Below are 19643 nucleotides of genomic sequence, written 5' to 3'. Positions count from 1 at the left end.
GCTAAGCCAAGGGGCGCCAGGAAGAGGAATTGTGCGGGGAGTATCACCCCCTCCCTTGGCCCCCTTAATAACCCCGTTCCCTAATCAAGCCCTTAGCTATTACCCTCCCAGCCACTCTCTGGTCAAGCGCTCACTACCAAATCGCGTCCTTCCCGGGCCAGGAATGCAAGAAATGCTCCCCGTCCTACCCCTCAAGCACTGCAGGAAGTCACTTGCTCTTCCTCTCCCGGATTCACACGTGTAATTCACATGCTCCGTGTCCAGGATACTCTCTACCTGTGCCCCAGGGATCACTCTCTGGACTCAGATACAGACGGGCAGAAGGCTTATGCCGATAGCCTGAAGACAAATTCTAGCCCAGCTCAGGGCTCCCCTAAGGCTTCTCACCCAGCCTCCATTTCACATCTACCGCATGATTAAAGGGGTTTGTCCTCAAAATTCTGCTAGTAGAAGTTCCCGTGATGCTGGGAAAGATTGAAGACGGGAGAAGAAGGGGATGACGGAGATGGTTGGATGGCATCACCGATTCAATGGACATGAATTTGAGGAAGCTCGGGCAGTTGGTGAAGGACAGGGAAGTCTGGTGTGCTGCTGTTCATGGGGTCCCAAAGAATCGGACACTACTGAGCCACTGAACAGTAACAACAGAAGTTAAGGAGGAGAGATCCTTAAAGATCCGTTGGATCATTGAAAAAACAAGAGAGTTCCAGAAAAACATCTACTTCTGCTTTATTGACTATGCCAAAGCCTTTGACTGTGTGGATCACAATAAACTGTGGAAAATTCTTAAAGAGATGGGAATACCAGACCACCTGATCTGCCTCCTGAAAAATCTGTATGCAGGTCAAGAACCAATAGTTAGAACTGGACATGAAACAACAGACTGATTCCAAATCAGGAAAGGAGTATGTCAAGGCTGTATATTGTCACTGGCTTATTTAACTTATATGCAGAGTACATCATGCAAAATGCCAGGCTGGATGAAGCATAAGCTGGAATTAAGATTTCCAGGAGAAATATCAATAACCTCAGATACACAGATGACACCACCCTCATAACAGAAAGCAAAGAAGAACTAAAGAGCCTCTTGATGAAAGTGAAAGAGAAGAGTGAAAAAGTTGGCTTTAAACTCAATATTCAGAAAACTAAGATCATGGCATCCAGTTCCATCTCTCCATGGCAAATAGATGGGGAAACAATGGAAACAGTGACAGACTTTCTTTTCTTGGGCTCCAAAATCACTGCAGATGGTGACCGCAGCCATGAAATTAAAAGACGCTTACTCCTTGGAAGAAAAGTTATTATCAACCTAGACAGCATATTAAAAAGCAGAGACATTACTTTGCCAGCAAAGGTCCATCTAATCAAGGCTATGATTGTTCCAGTAGTCGTGTATGGATATGAGAGTTGAACTACAAAGAAAGCTGAGCACTGAAGAATTGATGCTTTTGAAGTGTGGTGTTGGAAAAGATTCTTGAGAGTCCCTTGGACTGCAAGGAGATCCAACCAGTCCATCCTAAAGGAAATCAGTCCTGAATATTCATCAGAAGGACTGATGTTGAAGCTGAAAGTCCAATACTTTGGCCACCTGATGCGAAGAGCTGACTCATTTGAAAAGCCCCTGATGCTGGGAAAGATTGAAGGCAGGAGGAGAAGGGGATGACAGAGGATGAGATGGTTGGATGGCATCACTGACTCAATGGACATGAGTTTGAGTAAACTTTGGGAGTTGGTGATGGACAGGGAGACCTGGCGTGCTGCTGCCCATGGAGTTGCAAAGAGTCAGACATGACTGAGTGACTGAACTGAACTGAACTGAGACAGCATATTGAAAAGCAGAGACATTACTTTCCCGACAAATGTCTGTCTAGTCAAAGCTATGGTTTTTCCAGTAGTCATGTATGGATGTGAGAGTTGGACTCTAAAGAAAGCTGAGCACTGAAGAATTGATGCTTTTGAATTGTGGTGGAGAAAACTCTTGAGAGCCCCTTGGACTGCAATGAGATCAAACCACTCCATCCTAAAGGAAATCAGTCCGGAGTATTCACTGGAAGGACTGATGCTGAAGCTGAAACTCCAATATTTCGACCATCTGATGCAAAGAACTGACTCATTGGAAAAGACCCTGCTGCTGCTGGGAAAGATTGAAGGCAGGAGGTGAAGTGGATGACAGAAGATGAGATGGTTGGATGGCATCACTGACTTGATGGACATGAGTTTGAGTAGGCTCTGGGAGCTGGTGATGGTCAGAGAAGCCTGGCATGCTGCCATCCACAGGGTCGCAAAGAGTTGGACACGAATGAGCAACTGAACTGAAATGAACTGAACTGACTCTTAAAGATGATATCACGTCTCTAATTTTAGTGAAGAGGAACCTGAGGGTGTGAGAGGTTAATTTGTGTTCTTTCCCTTGGTACATTGAGCTGTGTGTCCATAGGCCAGTCATCTCCCTCTCTGTAGCCCCTTCCTACAGGGCTGTTAGAAAATTTATATAAAACTTATGTAAGTACACATTGGCACTCATGTATACCTTTTCTTTCCTTTTTCACCCAAGGCAGAGATAGAGCCAGGGAGAGAATCCAGGTCATTGGACTCTTGGAACAGTGCTCTCTGTTGTATCCCAAACCCATGCTTCCCATTTCTCTATGGCCTCACCACCCTCTCCCACTCCCTTGATGTTTCCACATTTTGTACCTGTCCTTTTGTCTCTTTACCTCTCTTAGCAGCACATGCAAGTTTTAGGGGCCCCACGGGAAATTCTGAGAAGGTTCCTGGAGCTCACATTTAACAGAGACCCTCAGGTGGCTCAAAGAAGCTCATCTTCTGTTGTTCAGTTCTAGGATCAGGTCAGGTGACTTTGAGATTTACTGAGAGTCACTTATGCCCTTGAACCAGGGCAGAAGCAAGAGAGTGGAGTCTAGCTTGGTCTGGACACATAGAGAGACTCCTACCCCTGCAATCTGTGCAACACAAAATATATTCATTAAACAATGGTGTCTGCATCACAGTGGGAAATGCAGTGTCTGGCTTTAGAGTGAAATCTCTAGCAGAGATGACAAGACAAATATTGATACAATATTACATGACAAGGAAGAATATGGTAAATTGTGCATAAGAAGCACAGATCTCATTTAGACGTACAATATAGCACAGACCTAATTTAGACTTTACAATATAGACCCTATTTAGGCCTTCAGAGGGCTGATAGGCTAATTCATTCTTTTTATCAAATACTTACTGATAACTGTTTTATCTGTTTTATACAGTGGAAGGTGCTTAGGAGAGGGGAGACATGCAAAAATAATAATAAAATGTAAATAATTACTATGGTGAAGATCCATAGAGGAAGCAGAGTAGAGCTTCAGGAAGGAAAAACATTCACGATGGGCTTTGAGGAATGGGTAGGATATTAGATGTGGAGATAATGTAAACAGTAATAATTTCAGCCAGAGGGACAACAGTTTGCAAAGGTCAGGACGGTAGAGGGGAGAGAGAATGTGAGACACAGCCTGGAGTTTCATCTGGTTGGAACAGAGTTAAGGATGAGGAACAGAAGTGGGAAAGGAGGGGAATTCCCTCGTTGTCTAGTGGTTAGGGCTCTGCACTGTCACTGCTCTCACTGTTCGAGTTCAATTCCTGGTCCGAAAACTAAGTGCCCACAAGCTGCTAAGTAGGAAGGGAGGCAAGAAAGGTGGTCTGGGGCCATATCGGGAAGGCCTTGAGCACCCAATCCAAAGGTTTCCCTGTTAGATTGAAGGCTGGCAGATTTAGCAATTAAATTTGAATTTTGAATAAATAAGGAATAATTTTTAGTGTATGAAATATGGGAGACATGCTATACTAAAAAATTTTTTTATCTGAAATTTAGATTCAACCCATGTTTTGTCTGGCAACTTTAGTTGGTACCATCCTTTGGGAAAGTGATTCTGGATCCTCATAACTAAACCAGGCCTGGAGTGGTCCTCCCCCTCCCCCCAACCTGTATTCCCAATTAGATCCCCTAAGGGCCCAGGGATGGAGTCACTCTGGCCAGCCTGCACCCTTTGCTGGGGTGCTTTGGCCTGACCACTCAGGTCCCTCTGGGTCAATACATTCGGTGGTGAAGGAATCTGGCCCATACCCAGCTTCTCTGAAGTATAATCAAGATGTTTAGATAAAATATATGTTGTGATAAAAGATGGTGTTGTAGAAGGCTAGGGTAGTGATGTTACATACAGGGAAGCTGGAACACAATCTTCCAGCTCACAGGTCAAAACAAAAGAGCAAGGACTTCCCTGGGGGTCCAGTGGTTAAGAATCCACCTTCCATTGCAGGGGATGCAGGTGCAATCCCGTGCCCCCTTTCCTCAATTTTACCGGCATTTGCTCTTCCTCTTCACCTATATTTCCCTCCCTCATTACTTGGGTTTGGACTGGAGAATGTCTTGGGCTGAACAGACCAAAGCAGTTGCTCTACTTTCCACCCCATTCCTGGGCCGACAGCAGTGCACCTGCTGTGGCAGCCACAGCCTTCAGAGCCCGGAGGCCTCCTGGGACTGGTTGGGTCAGGCCAGAGGAACTTGCCTTAGAAAAGCTTATTATTCTTTGGCCAAACTTGCCCTGATTAGCACAGTCACTCTGAACAATGTCCTTTGTTGCGCAGCTCAAAGGATCCCCTCTGCCGTGAGCAAGCACCACAATTCCCAGTTTCCTTTCGAACCAGAGACTCAAGCGCCCTGCGTAACAGAGAAAGGCAGACTTAGAAGTGGGAAGCAGTCTCCCACCATCACACAAAACACAGGTCCCTCACTTGTACCCAAGATTCCATGCCAACAGGCCGGTTCTTTAGTCCAAGGCTTCAGCTTCCTGAATCTCCAGCCTCCCACGGCCCTCCCTCCCTACCCCCCACCCCCACCTCAACTCATCCAAGTCTGCGCAGAAGCTTCTCATCTCCCCATCAGTCACAAAACTGCAGCAGCTCTTGCTTGGGTACCAGCCTTGAGTGGCCAACAGCTTTAAAGGGCCTTCCAGAGGGATGCAAGAGGGAAGAAAGTGACAGCTCCAGGGAATTCAGCTTCAGAGAAAATATGTCAGGAGACCCATTGAAGGGCTGAAGGAGAACCGGAGGGGAGAATGAGTCCCTGAGACATCAGGTAGCTGATTTGCTGTGAAGCCTGAAATAGTCAGGATTCCTGACTCCAGGCCTGGTGACTTGAACCCCTGGCACCTCTCCCTTAAAGCGGGTACCTTGACCTACTTCTCAGAAGCCGCAGGGAAAGAGCAGCCTATAAAAACTATAGCCAAATACAGTAGCAGATAAGTATCCAAGGGCCAAAGACAGCATCTCCACAACACAGGACACCTCAGGAGCTGGGTCAGGGGAACATACTCTTGGCCAGATCCCTGAGATCTGCTTTGGCTTGAAGGGGAGTCTAGAGGGGGCACAGAGCTGCCTGCTGCTGGGAGAGTAAGACCTGAGTGTCTAGGGTGGAGAAGGCTACTGCAGACAGATTTTTACCTCCTCTAAACCAGAGTTCACCAGAGAGTTTGTGAAGTTTGAGATATTGATTATTGACAAGCTGAGGTTTAAAAGTACTAAGTCAGATCTCTGGCGGCCATCCTCCTCTCTGCCTTTTGTTTACCCTGTGTTTACTCTCCAGACAGGTCAGGCTCCCTTCATTGGCTGCAGCTCCCTATGGTCCCTGGGGAAGAGTTTCCTCTTCTACTTGAAGCTCAAATCCATGTCCATGTTGCTTCCAGTTAAGAAGCTCAAGCTTTATCATGCCCTTAGCCTGACTCTTCCATCCTTGCACTCTCTCCTTGCTCCCAGCTGTTGGGAGGCACCTACTCCCCACTCTTTACCTCCCATCTCCAAGTGTGATCCTTGCCCTCACAGGGAGACCCAAGCCCACCCACACTCTGAATGACTCGAAAGCCCATTTTGTGTCATTTTCATTTACTGATAGATGTGACTTAGAAAAGAAAACACAGGAAAATGGACAGCTGGGGAAAGGAAAAAACATATAGTTGGTCAGATAGATAATCTCAGAAGATCAAATCTGGTTTTCCAGGCCATGGCTAAGGAGATCTGCATCAAACACACCACAGCCAGAAGGAACAGGCTTGACCAGAGGCTGGCCAACCCGGCTAACTGCTACTGCTAAGTCACTTGAGTCGTGTCTGACTCTGTGCGACCCCGTAGACGGCAGCCCACCAGGCTCCCCCGTCCCTGAGATTCTCCAGGCAAGAACACTGGACTGGGTTGCCATTTCCCTCTCCAATGCATGAAAGTGAAAAGCGAAAGTGAAAAGTCAAAGTGAAGTCACTCAGTCGTGTCCGACCCTCAGCGACCCCATGGACTGCAGCCTACCAGGCTCCTCCTTCCATGGGATTTTCCAGGCAGGAGTACTAGAGTGGGGTGCCATTGCCTTCTCCCAACCTGGCTAAAGAGTGCTTTAAATGAAATTGGGTGAGAGGAAGAAAAACACCTCCAGAAAGTTGCAAACCTGGCTACTGGGGAAGAAAATAGAAGATGATGCTGAACTCTAAGACCTGAAAGTGGCGCTGGGGGAGGAAGAGCCCCAGGACCTCAATGGGGTCAGACGCCAACACTCCGAGGGAGTTACCCTGGCCAGTCTGAGCCAAACCCTGGCTTCTTGGCTGTGTCTACTCACTGCCTTGCAGTGGCTGTGGACCTTGAAATCACCCCTCATTCTCCCCCAAATGATGCTGGTTTACTTGCTCAGCTTTTGGCAGCCCTGAAGTTAGAAACCCCTGGCTCCTTTTCCATTCCCTGGACTCCGGAGGCCACAAGACTCCTCTTTGATAATCAGCCCAATTATCAGCTTCTAAATCTCTAGCCCAGTTTTCTCTTTGCTGGCTCAGGGATGACAGCTCATTTTAGTCTCATGACAGGATGCTTAGCAATTCTCAGGTGAAAATAATGGAGAAGCTCAGACATCTATTAATATATACCAACACGTATGTAACCAAAAAAGTCAATTTGATTTTGAACCTGTTAATATCTGATGCCTGTTAGGTCAGGAAGACTTGTGTTCTAATTTACAGAACATGCATTTATTGAGAGCCTATTACATGCAAGAGATTCTGTAAGATGCAGTGAAGAGAGAGAACTAAGAATATCCTTGCCATCGAGAGAAGTGACAGTCTAGGAGAGTAGGTAAGTAAAGACAGAATAATGACATGTCAGAGGAGAGATAAAAATAGTCCCAGGATGTAGATTCTGAAAGCTACAGAATGCAGCTTTAAAAAATTAAAAAAAAAAACACAAATAAATAGAAAGACATCCATGTTCGTGGATTGGAAGATTTAATATTGTTAATATGTCCAGGGACTTCCTTGGTGGTGCAGTGACTAAGACTCTGTACTCCCAATGCAGGGGGCCTGGGTTCAATCCATGGTCAGGGAACTGGATCCCATAGGCTACAACTAATGGTTTTCATGCTGCAACCCAAGATCCCACATGCTACAATGAAGATAGAAGAATCAGTGTGCCACAACTAAGACCCAGTACAGTTAAATAAGTTAAAAAAAAGAAAAGATGTCCATAGTATCTAAAATGACCTTCAGATGCAATGCAATCCCTATTAAAATTCCAATGGCATTTTTCTCAGAGGTAAAAAAAAAAAACAAAACCTAAAATTCTTGAAATGTGTGTGCTAAGTCCCATTCAGTCATGTCTAACTCTTTGTGACCTCATGGACTGTAGCCCGCCAAGCTCCTCTGTCCATGGGACTCTCCAGGCAAAAATACTAGAGTGTGTAGCCATGCCCTTCTCCAGGGAATCTTCCCGACCTAGGGATCAAACTCAAATCTACCTGAATTGCAGGCAGATTCTTTCTTGTCTGAGCCACCTGGGAAGCTCAAATAAATATTACCAAACATATATATATATATATATATATATATATATATATATATAGAAAAGCTGGATCCACCACCTGAAGGCTGTGGAGGCTGCAAAACCCAGGAGCTATTCCTCCTGCAGAGGTTGATGCCCTTGAAGGTGGTAGTAGAGGTCACGGCACTGAGAAGCAACGCAGGCTGGCATGGGAGCCAAGCACTGGAAGGGTCTGATTGAAGGGTAGAGAACAGTTCCATACCCTAGAGCCAGCAACCACTGCAGGAGCCTCTGCCTGAATCAAATATTTTCTAACGGAGTCTGGTTTTTAACTTTTTGAATTTTATTTTTTAAAATATATTTTAAGTCAAATGAGATCCCACTAGTTAATTATTTATTTTGGTACTGAGGACCCATGGTTAAAAACAAAACAAAACAGAACATGAAGGTGTGAAACTTCTGATTATCATGCTGACCTTGCTGCCCTAGATGGAAATTATGTCCCCATATCACTAGCAATTAAGCATCAACATACAGCCTCTGCTGAGCCAGGATCTGTCCATTGTAATTGAAATGAGGGGGGAGGGAGCTTTGCCATAGTAGACATCACAGGCATTCCTGGCCTACTTAGAATAGCCACTAAAGCACTCTCTAAGGCTTCCTTCATGAGCATTCTCTGGGCTACCTTAGAGACACAGTAAGAGGACATGATAACTGTACTCCAATATTTCTGTCTTCCAAGGTCTTTGAATTTCATCCTCAACTTTATACTCTACTATACCTCCGCTTTGTTTAGCGTTTTCTCCTGTGACTAGGTTTTAGGCAAGCCACCAAGAAAATATTTAGAAACACTTCCAACTACTCAAGCCAACAAGTTAAATTCAAATTTCTAGCAAATACACCCTTGTCGATAAATTCAGCCTGAATCTAAAATGTTGGGTTTTTTCCTCTTTAGAAAATCCATCCCCATGTGTGTTTCCCCTGTTTTCTTGTAAATTAGCAAGTCTCGGTGTGTGGATGCTTGTGTGGTGTGCACCTCGTCTGCAGAATGTGTGATCAGTAATCCCAGGTTATCCTTTATAATTGGCCTCCCTGAGCGTGCTGGTACCTAATTTTAGTCAAATGTTTGGAGTTAATGAGGAGGGAAGGGGGTAGAGAATAAGGATAATCGGCTTCCTTCTGCTCGATAACTCCCTTTGGTGGCGCTTCACATAAAGCAATAATAGCCTCATTAAACAAGGGGCAGATTGTGCTTGGACTGGTGATGTGCCCAGTGAGGTTTAGGGGCGCAAGGGTCCACGAGTTCTGCAAACATTCACATGGATCCCCACTGTAGTTCTTGAGGGGCAGCACTTTCTTGATCAGTGCCCGTTCACATAAGTGACCTGGTGAGGCTGCGGACTCAGTGGGCTTGGTCATTTGACGACTCATGGACTTTGGCTTTTAGTTACCTCTGTTCTGTGAGAAATGAGTTTCTTTTTTAGCACAGTCTTAGAAAATGTTACAATTTCTATTATGATCTGGAAATCTAAGAATTTGAGCTTGTCTTTTATTTTTGTTTAAGTAAACTAGATCCAACAGAAGAAGTGACACCATCCATAGTCCTTTAATTCTTTCTGACTTTCCTGTAGTTTGGCAGGAGCAAATAGTTGCTTCTAATGAGCAATAATCAAAGACTTTATTTGTCTTTTAATTTTTCTACCATGGTATGTCGTGGACATATCATCTCTATGCTGTATACTAACATAATGTTTATTGCTCTCAGTCTTAAGTAATCAGCTAGCATAGTCCCTTTCCTCAAGGTCCTATTGCCTACAACTGTCTCCCAGCACCAATTTTTCTGTATTAGTCAAGGCTCTTGATCCAAATAGCATAAACTAACTTTGGCTAACTTAGGCAGAAAAGAAATTCATCGGAATGGTATAGGATCACAGAGTCAATGGGAAGCTCAAGATAAAAATCCAGCCAGGAACCAAGAGAGACGGAGCGTCCAAATACAGTCAAGATTATGCCACCAGAATAAGGCCACCATCACTGGCACCACCACCGTTGGCTGCTGTGACTCTTGGTGTCACAAAGGATGCCCCCTCCCCATATTAATACTCTAGACTTCTCTACTATAGCAACAATAGAAGTCTCTCCTTTCCTGTCTTCACACCCCTCCCTCAATATTAAAAATCCTGTGCAGTAGCATCTGACTCACCAAGCTGAAATCACATGCTAATACCTTTGGGAGAGAACAAGAGCTGTCCCCTTTGGTTTCTACAGTGGGAGGTGGAGTTCTGTTTCCCACATCTTTTTTTTTTTTTTTTTTCGGCTGTATCATACAGCATGTAGAGTTTTATTCCCTAACTAGGGATTGAACTTGTGCCCCTGCACTGCGAGCATTGCGTCCTAACCACTGGACCACCAGGGAAGTCCCTCCCACATCTTTTGGATTCCTTTAAATGAGAAGGGTATTTGAATGCTAGGGGTCCCACTGCATTCATCCCAGAAAAAGTCTACTGTAATCCTTAAACAGAAAGGATTTAGAACAAACATTGCAAATAAAGAATTAAAGCAACATAATTGATTAAAGCTACTTATTTTAATACATTTAATATTTAAAAATCTATTCAAAACTGATAATTAAAACCTCCCATATCTAGACAAATTTCTTTCTAAGATGTTAAGAAGACAGACTTGGAAAATGGATTGCAGAGTAACTATTGATAAACCTTAAAAATTCACGAGAAACTAGAGAGGATTTGAAATAGGGTTGACCTTGTATGAAAGGAAAGAGTAAGTTCTGCTAATTACCAGATTGGTGGTGAATATTGACAATTAATAGAATCCCCTGGTTAAACAGAGTTGCTTGCTGTGAACACCTAGAAAATAATTAAATGAACAGTTGGAGCCAGTATGAGTTTGTTAAGGACAAATCAGTGTAAATGTTTTTCTTTCCCTTTTGAATCAATTAATAGATTTGTAGACCATTGGTGGAAACAGGAGGCTGTTATAAAGATTGTTAACTTTAGAGTTAAAAATACCTTCAATATGCTATTAGTATAGAAGTAAAATATGAAAATTATAGAAAAGGTAGATAGAGTTTTCTAGTTTAATAACCCTAACTATTATGCGCTTCCTTCCCACTGAAAAACACTAAAATTACAATAAAGGAACAAGAAAGATAAAAATTCATAAAGATAAAGTGATTAGGAGAGGAGATAAAAAGAGCAGTAATGACAACAAATGTCTGGAAGGTGAAAAATAAATGGATGAGTGGTAACTGATTTGGCAGAGGAAAAAAAAAAGCTGAAAGCAGGTGCGTACAGAAGATGCCAAAGAAAGAAAGATAATTTGGGCAGCAGAACCCCAGAAAGGCTCAGGAAAAGGCAATATGAACCTCAGACGTAAGTAGTAGAGTTAAAAACAGAAGAACCAGGTATACGCCCTGCCTGTTTACATTTCTAATAATCATTTTAGTGAGTTGCTTTTAAATATAAACTAACATGACTGAGTGACTTCACTTTCTCTTTTCACTTGCATGCATTGGAGAAGGAAATGGTAACCCACTCCAGTATTCTTGCCTGGAGAATCCCAGGGACGGGGGAACCTGGTGGGCTGCAATCTATGGGGTTGCACAGAGTCGGACACGACTGAAGTGACTTAGCAGCAGCAGCAGCAGCAACAGTCAATCAGACCTTTAAGAAAAGCATCTAACATGAAGGACAGAGAACAAAATACAAAACAAATAAACAGTAAAAGGGACTTGTAGGATATAGAGACAAAAGAAAACTTTACGTTTTATATCACCAAAGAGAGAAGATTTTACATGCATGAAAGATGACTTATTTTACACGGCATTTGTAGAACCATATGAATTTATTATACAGGCAAGAAGCAACCAACTGGGAAAACCTCCCACATGTAAGAGCACTCTTGTTTTGTTTTACGTATTGGCATTTTTAAAGTGTCTTTAACTTTTTTAAGGGCTTTAGAGTTAGACTGTTTTTTAATTACAAGCAGCAGAAACTAACCCTGGATAACAAAAGCAAAAACGCAGTTCATTAGAAGGTAACAGGTAGTTCACTACATCAAAAGCATAGGTGACAAATCAGAATCCGAAAGGGCAGAAGCCAAGGGTGCTCTGGGCTCCTGGCAGCAGAAATTAAGAGCCATTTGGATCAGGGCATGCCTGCTATGATGCATCTGTTCCAACTTTTCTTTGGTGCTAGAAGACAGAGCCAGCCCCACTGTTCTAGGTTAGGCCAGGTATACACCCTCCAGCTAGGGAAGCAAGAGATACTGTATTAGATAGTTTAACTAAAGGTACCCCAGTGAGAAAGGGAAATTTCCCCCTAAGAAAATCAGTGATATAATCAGAAGAGGGAATAAAAATCAGAGTGAAAACCACACCAGATTTCTACAATATCTATAGCTAAAAATAAGTTTGGAAAACTACGAATCTGAGGAATTTTATTTTTTTATTTTGCAATAGTAAAGAGTAGTCCATCGAAAGTATGTACAAAAAAATGTATTAATCAATGACCTCTTATTGGACTTTAAGGTTGTTTTCTATTTTTTGCTTTTATAAACAGTGCCTCAGCAAACTTGCTTAGAGCCCAATTTTTGCAGACATCTTTATTAAGGAGTGGTCATTTTGGTCATCTTTATAGAACATTTATAGACAAGTTGGGAACTTGTAGGCTGAGTGGGTTACATATGAAAAATGTTGCTGTTCATTGATACTGATTCACAGAGACTTTTCTAAAGTTATGTTGATTTTGCCTTGGCCTTTTTCTATTCAATAACTTAGAAAAATAATTTTAAAGAGGAGAATTTTTAATATTTATTTATCTGATTGCATTGGGTCTGAGTTGCAGCACATGGGAACTTTGCTGTGTCATGCCAGATCTTTCATTGTAGTGCTTGGGGTCAGTGGTTGTGACACTCAGCAGTTGTGGCATATCAGCTTAGTTGCTCTGTGGCATAGTGGGGATCTTAGTTCCCTTACCAGGGATTGAACTCACATCCCCTGCATCGCAAGGTGGATTCTTAACCACTGGACCACCAGGAAAGTCTCTCCTGTTCAACAGCTTCATGGATGATTTAAATATAACATTGAAAGACATACTTACCTTACAGATGAGGAAGATCTAGGCATAATAACAAATATAGTAGAATGTTATCAAACTTTAAAACGATCTGTATGAGCTAAAACACTTGGTCCAAACCAACAAAATTAAAACTTATAGGAACAATTAAAAAATTCTGTATTTGCTTTTAAAAAAAATCAACTGTCCAAAGACAGAAAGGGTAAGTGCTATTTGGACAGAAATTCACACAGAAAGGTCTGAAGGTTTTGTTAAATGCAAGGTCAATATAACTCAACAGTATGATATAGCTGCTAAAAAACAAAAACTATCCAAGTGTAATCTTAGATTATATTGAAATTAGTAAAAATCTAGATCTTGTATGGTGTTAGCCCCTTGTAACTTTTGCCATGTGAGACTAAATAGAATTTGGGGTTTAATTTTGACTGGTTACATCTCAGAAGACTGCATTGACTGGTTTGATGCAAGATCAAACTAGTCAATCCTAAAGGAAATCAATCCTGAATATTCATTGGAGGGACTGAGGCTGAAGCTGAAGCTCTAATACTTTGGCCGCCTGATGCAAAGAGCTGACTCATTGGAAAAAAAAACCCCTGATGCTGGAAAAGATTGAAGGCAGGAGGAGACAGGGATGATAGAAAACGAAATGGTTGGATGACATTGCCGACTCAATGGATGTGAGTTTGAGCAAGCTCCAGGAAATTGTGAAGGACAGAGAAGCTTGGTGTGCTGCAGTCCATGGGGTCACAAAGAGTCTGACATGATTGAGGAACTGAAAACAACACACCTCAGAAGAGATATCAACAAAATGGAGTGCATCCAGAGAAAGGCATCTGAAAACTATAACTTGCTGGGTGTTTACTATGTACTAGGTGCCATGCTGAAAACATTTAAAAACTTCTGAAATAGGCATAAATTTATACCTATTTTACAGATGGGAAAACTGAGTCATAGGAAGTTAAATATCTTCCTCAAGTTTACACAACTGAAAACTGGGACTGAAACCCAGTAGTACAACCCTAGAGACAGCTGTCAACCACCCCACTCACTGCTTCTCTATTTTGTAAAGCAAAACACACACCCCCAACATGTAAGTGTGATTTGAGAGACTCCGGGCTGATCCTCTGCAGAGAAAATTTCACTGGTTTGTTGGACAGTACAAACAGACTGATGCACTTGACTTTTATAGTTCTTTTATGTCTAAATATAAATATCTAAATATTTCACAAATTGAAAGTCAGCTGAGAAAAGATTTTGATAAAAGAGAGAATTGCTAGACAGAACTGATGCATTCAACAACTATTTACTGAGTACTGCAATGTACTTGACAACGTGATAGGCCCTGGTAACAGAATGTTGAAAAAGGCTATTATTTCTTTGCCCTGAAAGAGGTAACCTCCAATAAAGCACTGAAAAATAGAATAAGTGATATTAACAAGTGAAGTTGATGAATAAGGAAAGAAGAAGAACTATGGGATCATATAGTAGGGAAACCTTCCCCAGTCTAGTGGGGTCAAAGGTTGGGGGTGGGTGTGTATTTCCTTGGGAAGTGAAGGCCAAGTTGAAACTTGAAGAATTAAAGACTTTTCCCAGAAAAAGGGAAAAGGAAAGAATTTTCCAGCAAGCAGAGCTATTCAGATAATTCCAGTAAGAGACAGTGATGGCTGCAGGGTGAAAAGAGAGTGGATTTTCTGAAGAATGTCATGCCTACCATTGATCAATACTTGAGATTATTTCGAGTACTTCACAGATATATACATCCTTTTACTAATTGTGTGTTTATTTTAATATATATTATAAAAATATATAAGGACTTCCCAGGTGGGGCTAGTGGTAAAGAACCCTCCTGCCAATGCCTGGAGAATACGCATGGACAGAGGAGCCTGGAGGGCTACAGTTTACGGGGTCTCAAAGAGTTGAACACCACTGAAACAACTTAGGACACACGTACAGAAAAATATATAAGTAGCATATCAAGCCTGTGATTTCCCAGATAGGATTGTTTAAAATGAAATTTAGGATGGTTAAGACACTTGAGTTTTAAAAAGAAAGTCAATTAAAATTATTAACCAAAGAATGATACTTGTGGCATTGTATTTAGAGAGCACTTGCTGGGGAGCTAGGCTGAGTTAGCTGGCTGTACCACATGGCCCAGGGTCAGCCCCGCCAGTAACAGTCTTGTCCTGCCTCCCCTTCCTCCATCTTCCTGGACTCTTTCTCTACGCAATGTTTGCCCCAGGTCTTGTCCTCCTTTGTCTTGTTCTTGATATTTCTTTCTCTGCTCATGTGTAAAGAGCTTTCTCTCACCATCTCTTTATCACTGGGTTTTACAGCACTCTAATTCAGACTGTTAATATGAGTTTCAGCTCTCTTAATAGCATTTCCTTTTTGATATAAAAAATTTTACCCCTTTATTTTAAAGTTTTATAGATGTGTTTATATAAACACAGTGGTAAACAATTATCTGGTAGTTCCCACACTCCTCCCACCACCCCCGACTCCTGTTCTCAAGCCCACCTGTACCTCTCGGTCCTTCCAGCATCACTGTGGATTCTCATTCCAGGACGTGCTATCGACACCTTAGCAGAATTAGAGCTCAGTTCCAGTGGTGATAACCTACTGCATTCAGATGGAGCACAGCTGAGCAGGATGACTGGGTCTGTGAATGAGGTTCGGTGTTTGAACACGCTCCTTGCGCACTGCTGCTGGAACAAAGCATCCACTCAAATGCCACAACTCCATATTCCAACAAGGATGTAGAAGAGGGGCTGTGACACAAGCAGAACGTGCAACAGGGAATACTTAACATGCAAGAGAAGGCAACACACACAGAATCGCACTCCAGTGACCACAAAGATAACCCTCTGTGTGGAACCAGGATCTATCTCACACCTCTAGCCTCTGGCCCGGGGAAATGTGCAATGCCTGGTTCAGGTTCAACACCAGGGAAGGGAGACAAGTGTGTCATTGCCATGGTCTGGAGCAAGCAGGTCTGAGTCCTGGAAACATGCTTCCCTTTCTCCTTTCTCCCTGTGACCCACAGGCAACTCTGGGAATAACCAGTTGTGGCCCCTAGCCACATGGTTTAAGGGACAGCCAGATATTTAGTTCTGAGATATCACGGTGACTATTTTGGAACAAAGAGGGAAATGAAAAAGCAGAGGGCTGGTAGCAATATCCCTGGACACTGACCACCCACTCTCAGCCACACTCCCTATGGTGGAGGCCACGTTCCTGGGATGTCCCAGGTTCCACTTCAACCTTGAGCCAATGCTTTTTTGCTAATATCAGAGGATTCAGTGGTAGGACTTACAGGGGTCATATGGAGGTTTCCAAGAGCAATAGAAATCATTGGGAAAGAGACCATGAGTAAATTCTGTTACAACCCTTTTAAAAAAAATTTATTTAGTTTTTAATTGAAGGATAATTGCTTTACAGAATTTTGTTGTTTTTTGTCACACCTCGACATGAATCAGCCATAGGTATTCACATATCCCCTCCCTCTTGAGCCTCCCTCCTATCTCCCTCCCCATCTCACCCCTCTAGGTTGATACAGAGCCCCTGTTTGAGTTTCCTGAGACATACAGCAAGTTCCCATTGCCTACCTATTTTATATATAGCAATTAATATCTAAAAATACATCAGATAGGGAATTCCCTGACTGTCCAGTGTTTAGGACTCTGTGTTTTGACTGCTGAGGGCCCGGTTCAATCCCTCACTGGAGAACTAAAATTCTACAAGCTGAAAAGAGCAGCAAAAAAAAAAAAAAAAATCATATAAAATATTGTAACTGAACAAAGTTTAAAAAAGGAAGACCACAGAATGTGAAAATGATTCATGGAAAATACAATTGATTGAAGTTTACATTTCTAAAAAATCTAGATCTATGAAAATTTATACAGCTAATCCTTAGCTTCTACTTGGCAATTGGTCAGAGTAGAAAAGAAAAAGAATAGACTTTTATACACAGAAAAATAGATAGAGACCAATGATAGAAATTAGATAAATTATCTAACTCTAGATAGAAATTAGGTAAATACCAAACAGCTCAGGGAATCTATTATATATTTATAGTATAGCAAAAGTGAAATAATAAAAGCCAGCATCAGTGAGATTCAAGTAAAGAATACAAAGGGAAAAAGCATTTGCACAAAGATGTATTGATAGTGTTACTTATGATACTTTAAATAATTTAGAAACAACTCCTAAAGTTCTCACAATAAAGATATGGTTGAATAAGTGATGACATGTCAATAAAATGGAATATTATGTAGCCATTAAAATAGTAAGGGTGATGGTCATTGAAATGTGTATATTTGGAAAAAACACAGGAAAACAAGGAATATGTAGGTAAAAATTTCAAGTGAATGTGCACATTCTAATGTGGGTTAGAAGTGATTTGAGAGAGGTGTACTTGGTTTATGGGTTTCCTTTTCTGTAAAGATAAGTGCATAATAGAAAGTGTATATAGGCATGCATCATGCAAAAGATGAGGTGGGAATAATTTCTTTTTTCTCCTTGCTTCCCGGGGAAGCCATAAGGATGAATTAAGCGGTTTGAACTTCTTGGATGAAAACATTAAATGCTTGAATTGGTGAATGATTCAGGTACTTCCTTGGAGACATCAGAGAATATCCATCTGTCAACTGTTATGATGTTTTAATTTAATTTAATGACTTTAAAAAACACATGATTCTGTTGTTGTTTTTTAAAGATTCTAGAATGTATCCCCTCACATGACTCCCCCACGCCCTCCATCATACGCACACATCCACAGTACATTAAAATTAGAGCTTATTATTTGGCATTAGTAAGAAAGGAAGAGACGGAATCTCCAAAGTAGTTACCTAATGTGCCTCCACACCTATCATATTTAATTCATTTCCTTACTCCTCCCACTTGGCTCTTCCCTGCTGCACACGCATCACACACATACACACACACACACACACACCCTACAAATTCCACTAATGCCACCCAGAAGTGGATTCTGTGGATCTGTTACCGACCAGGGTTCTTGAACTCCTTAATCAATAGAAACTGGTAAGAGGCCAGATGAGAATTTCAGGCAAGTCTTTATTGGGACTCGTGCTAGAGCATGAGGAAGCAAAAACAGGTAACAGGTGCCCTTGCTTGCTCCCTGAGTTGAGCAGGGTGAGGGCAAGCTCCTCCCTTGAATGGGCTGCAGGTAGGAGAAGAACCATGGGTTGGGCCAGAGCGCTGGCTTCGATGGTCTGCCCACCCCTCCTGTAGATCTGTATGCGGTATGGTGCACAGTACCCTGTTCTGGCTCACCATACTTCAGAGTTGGCAGTTGGGTTTTTCGTCTTTTTGTATCTTGCTCATAATTTGCCCCAACTGTGTATGGACACAGTTATTTTTACTCCCTTACAGGTTTTTTTGTAGTCTATTGTTTGAGGAGACATTTGTCCAGGTATAAGACCTGCAGCAAAGGGTCCCAGGTTCCAGTTTCCAGCCTATCTCAGCTCTGCCATTAATGATATGGTACATAAAACTGAGAAATTCCAAGTCTCTTTCTTTCTTTTGTCCTGTACCTATCCGGGTTTTCCCAGTACCAATGGTAATGTAACAGGCCAGCCTTGCCTCAGAACCAGAAAATAATGGGCAGAGTTGCAAAATCATTTGGAATACACTTTATATGAAAACAGTGAATCTTTAATTATAGAAGGAGATAATTATATTATTACCATATAATGATAAAACCATATTTAAACATTGAATTTTATCATTACATTTCTCAAAAACATAATGTGTTTCATTATATTGAAAACTATGAAAAATAAGGCTCCAAAATGACATCTGATGGTTGTAAAATTCTGCAAAAGAAACTACAGAATGGCGATCTGATACATTGCCTCATGAGAGAGTACTCAAGATACGTTATTAAGAAATCAGAATACAAAATAATGTATATGATAAGAGATCAGTTTTGCAACATACATAGTGCATTCATAAAATTTAATAGTGACTGTCAGTGAAATGGTGGAATTGTAATTTAGATTTTCTTCTATATAATTTCTCAGATTATAGAAGGAGATTTTTACTTTTCTCTCATAAGTGTGTGCTAGCTTTATCACAAGAAGAAAATCAGAAAAGTTATTAATAGAAAGCAATACCAAGAGTCTGGGAAGAAGCCTTGCCATTAGGTCAAGGGGCAGCTGGGTCAGGAGCCAGCAGCTATCACAGCTCCTCTTAATGGAGCAGAGGTCAAAGAGGACTTCATCTGGGGAGGGACAGACTCTCAAGAGAGGGTGGCCAAAAAGGGCTGGAGAAATCAATCAGGACTGGAAAGGTAAAATGGTAGATGAGACAAAAGCTCTTTAAGGCTTAGCTCAGATGGCTTCGAGGAGCATCAGTAAGGAAGCTTAACTGTGACTATGCATTTGGAGGACTTCTGCTGCTATCTTCTCATTGTCAGAAAAGAGCCTCAGAAAAGCTCACCTCATTCCCTCAAAGCTACTCCACAGCTCCCTGCCACCCAGGGTGGTGACTTAAGTGCTCTTGTTATTGTGATTGCTGCCACTGTTCTCATGATGAAAGGATATCACATAATCTTTGACCAGGACTGGAAATCCTGACTGGGGCTGCTTCCCTGACTTCACTGCAGGTGGACCCCCAGTGTTATTCCAGACTGGGATGGATTCACGGTATTTCTGTAGTTCTCTTGGCTCTAAACTTGCTCCCCCA

This window comes from Ovis aries, chromosome 3 (genome assembly GCF_016772045.2).
Source record: "Ovis aries strain OAR_USU_Benz2616 breed Rambouillet chromosome 3, ARS-UI_Ramb_v3.0, whole genome shotgun sequence".
Lineage (NCBI taxonomy): Eukaryota > Metazoa > Chordata > Mammalia > Artiodactyla > Bovidae > Ovis > Ovis aries.
Note: the sequence above shows the minus strand (reverse complement) of the source record.